Source organism: Garra rufa, chromosome 14 (genome assembly GCF_049309525.1).
Source record: "Garra rufa chromosome 14, GarRuf1.0, whole genome shotgun sequence".
Taxonomy (NCBI): Eukaryota; Metazoa; Chordata; class Actinopteri; order Cypriniformes; family Cyprinidae; genus Garra; species Garra rufa.
The window spans coordinates 16,539,516-16,543,684 of NC_133374.1; the positions used below are offsets into that span (position 1 = coordinate 16,539,516).

At 35.3% G+C, this 4,169-nt stretch overlaps 1 long non-coding RNA gene across 1 annotated transcript; it reads left to right on the forward strand.

Moving 5' to 3' along the window:
• Positions 1-2,477: 2,477 nt before the first annotated feature.
• Positions 2,478-3,966, forward strand: LOC141284230 (uncharacterized). The gene is made up of 3 exons (XR_012338384.1): positions 2,478-2,640; positions 2,744-2,932; positions 3,287-3,966. It is a non-coding gene; the product is annotated as an uncharacterized lncRNA (long non-coding RNA).
• Positions 3,967-4,169: the final 203 nt, after the last annotated feature.

Here is a 4,169-nt window from a genome sequence, read left to right on the forward strand (position 1 = left end):
GATAAAAAGTGATACTAAAGATTTATATTATTAGAATTTTTTTATTTATTATTTTGAATAAATGCAGTTCTTTTTAACCTTTTATTCATCAAATATATTAGGCAGCAGAACTGTTTCCAACACTCATAATAAATCAGAATATTATAATGTTTTGTAAAGAATCATGTGATAGACTGGATGTCACATGTGACACTGAAGACTGGAGTAATGATGCTGAAAATTCAGCTTTGCATCACAGAAATAACTTTTTAAAGTATATTCAAATAGAAAACTATTCTAATAATATTTCACACTGTTACTGTTTTTTCTGTATTTTTGATCAAATATATGCAGGCTTGATGAGCAGAAGAGACTTCTTTCAAAAACATTAAAAATAGTAATGTTTCCAAACTTTTGACCTGTACTGTACAGTGCAGTATGGACAGTAGTATACAGTTAAGATAGTATGGTTTACAATAATATAAATTATTATATATAAGAGCAAAATAGATATACAGTATGAACAACATATACAAATATGTGCAGTGTAGTTGCAGTAACAATATAAGATTAGTACAAAAAACTACACAAAATTTGTTGGCAAACTTTTACATTGGCTTGAATAGGCCTAGCCCGAAAATATGATAGTAAATATTAAATAGATATTAAATATGATATTCTACAACGGCTATGGCTACTACTAGTTCGCCAACTGAAACGTTACCCTACTAAAACGACACTAACGAGACGCTTACACACGTTTGAACAACACAGTGTACAAAACAAACATTTTATATAGATATCATATTCTAATTAAATGAATACTTCCAATCACACAAAGAATGTCCTTGACGATGATCAATGCGCTGCTGCTGCTGCTGGTGTCTGATAGCTAAATCATTCGTGTAACAGCTGTTCGAAATAAACTACATCTGATTGGTTAATAATAATCCCGTGTCAATATCTTGCCGCGCTATTGGCTCAACTGATATAGTAGGCAACCGCGTTTGCCTGCATATTTACGGGTCGCGAATTATGATTTCGTGGAAAATGTGCAATAAATGGGAGTGGCAACACTTTTCATATCGTTTAGAATAAAACAACTGTCCCAACTTTACAAATCCAGGTTCTCCCTCCATGGGGATCATCCATTTCGAAAAGTAAAGCAGATACGGACCCTCGGCCCACCGTCTAAATGGGCCGAAGGAGCATCGAGGAACGAGTCAAGGAGGAAGCTGAGAATCTTGTGGAAAGTAAAAAAAAAAAAAAAAAGTAAAGGTAAAATCATTAGTATTCTCTTCATGTCCTCTTTAATTCAGGTTGTCAGTTCACATTCTAAACCCTTCATCTTAGTACCTTGATCTTATGTTATCTTCTTCGCTTTGCATTCAGCCCTGCAGACATGCTGTCTAATGTGATCTGCAACATTGTCTTTGGGTATAGATTTGAATTTGAGGATTCAGTTTAAGTTTTTCCTTCACACAGTTAATTCTGTCTTTACTGTCCTCAATAGCCCTATTAGACAGGTATTGTACTCTAAAGAATTTATCATTTTTATGAATATTTTATATACGCTCCTAAAATAAAGGTTCTAGAAGGTTTTTGCTACCACTTTTGATGTAAACAGTTCTTAGAAGAACCAAATTTTCACTAGAACCTTTTGTGGAGTGGAAACTTTTAGAGTGTAGGAGAGTTCAAGACTAGGAAGTTAGTGATATAGTTGCAAGGACTGTATTTTTTAGTAGCCAAACTATGGTTAGACTTTACCACCTGTTAACTTCAGTTTGTCAACATATTGCGCCCTTTCCTGCTTACTAAATCCTTCACTATATGATTTAGCAGCTTCCTTTTCCCCCATAGTTTTGACAGCATAAATTAGCATAAATGAACATATTCAGTAGTACATTAATCATGCAATCTATACTGTCATTTACATCCGAGTATCGCCAATATGGCAACGCATCTGCGTAACTGATCAAATTGTGACATAAGTGCATAACCTCTATAGCAGCACGATTGCAAATAATGATTTTATAAAACAGTTCAATAAACAATAAGTTAAAATTAAGTGAATTATTTCAAACAAAGCCACAGCAGAACTGTTTTGCATCTCTGAGAATCAAATGACGGTGTTTCGTTACTGAATCAATTAGCGTTTGAACGAATCGATTGAAGGAATGACCTAATGACTCACTTATGCAGTGATTTGCCACCACTTACTGGCGATTTTAGCTTTATATTTAAAGTATTTTCCCTTTTTTTGTTTGTTTTTGTTTGTCCTGAATTAAACAGCCTGATGACGTTGTCTATTTATCAACAAAAAGCCCCCCAAAAATTGCGATATCATTTTTTATCATTATCACACGCCCCTACCTGGAAATGGCAAATTTGTTATGGTAAATTTGAATTAAATTTGGTGTAATATTATTATATTAGGTTTTTAAAGTCATCTCTGTGTTTTTTCATGCATAAATAACTTTATTTTCTTTCTTTATAGATCTATAATGTATTCCAGAAGCTTATCAGCCTCTTTCACGCCTCCAGCTGTTTAGGGACACAGAGAAGATGAGAGAGTACTGTAAACATGAGGCACAGGCACGAATGAATAATGTGGACTTCATTGAAGCCTTTGTGCTAAAAATTCAAGAGATAAAACTAAACGTAGCTATTTACTTATTTATCCTTTTTCCTGATACCAATTAGAATATTTGCTCACATTCTGCTTGTGGAATAATTAATGTATTAATCATGTTCTCTTTTGCAGGAGAAAGACAATCCTGACACAGAATATCATTTTGACAACTTGATTTCTGTAATATGGAATTTGTTCAAAGCAAGCACAGAACCTGCCATATACAGATGCTGTAAGGTTCAATGCCATATGGATCTTGTCCCCATTGCTATACACAAGACCCTGTGCGACACTGAATACAATGGTTATGTAATTTTTAAGGTATTGCTTCTATTAAGAATATATTTACAAGTTATTCATCTATGAAATTAAACCATTTCTTTAAATTCCTGAACTTTAAAGGAACAATGAATTTTCAGCTGTTGTCCGTGTCCAGGAAACTTTCTGAAAGCAATTCAGAAAGTCAATATAAGAAAATGATGCATTTGTTGTACAAATTATACCTCTTCAGTAAAAAACTGAGATTGACACATGTTAAATAATTCAATTTCTCACTGTTTTAGTCATACTGGGACAGATATAACCTCATTGTTTACCACTGAGGCAAATCACAGACTATTGCTGATACATGGAGAACAGATCATTTTTGAACTGTGCTTTTGAACTGTGTTTCAGCAAGGCTATGGCTCAGATTCCACACTGTGAAAAATCTCAGAGGATGTGGTCGGAAGCCAAAAGTGACACCTGGGCTGGCCAGGACACCATCCCCACTGTCAAACATGGTGGTGGGAACCTAATGTTTTGGCGGTGGACCAGGGAACCTAATTGCAGTAATCGGCACCATGAAAAAGGAGCAATACATCAAAATTCTCAACAACAACATCAGGTAGTCTGCAGAGAAATTGGGCCTTGGACATCAGTGGAAATTTCAGCATGACAATGACCCAAACACACAGCAAAAGTGGTGAAGAAATGGTTAGCAGACAAAAACATGAACGTTTTGCAGTGGCCCAGCCAGTGTCCTGACTTAAATCCAATTGAGAATCTGTGGAGAGAACTAAAGATCAGGGTGACGGCAAGGAGACCCTCCAACCTGAAAGAGTTGGAGCTCATCACTAAAGATGAATGGGCAAAAATACCAGTGGAGACATGCAAAAAGCTAGTCAGAAATTATAGGAAGCGTTTGACTGCTGTAATAGCCAATAAAGGCTTTTCTATTGATTATTGAGAACGGTATGAATAATTTTGGACATGCCACTTTTTGTTCAAATGTAAATAAAAGATGAGTAATATTTTTTCCACAATGATGCCTCTTGTACATCATCTTATTATCTTTTGGGAGAAGGCTGTGTCATTTCCGGTCAAACAAAGTTGCTGGTTGAATAAAAGTAACTTAAATCAGAATTTGCCAGGGTTTGAATGATTTTGGGCTTGACTGTCTCTCTCTCTCTCTCTCTCTCTCTCTCTCTCTCTCTCTCTCTCTCTCTCTCTCTCTCTCTCTCTCTAGGCTATATGACACTAATTGTCTGAAAGATGTAAGAAAATGTAATATGAGGCC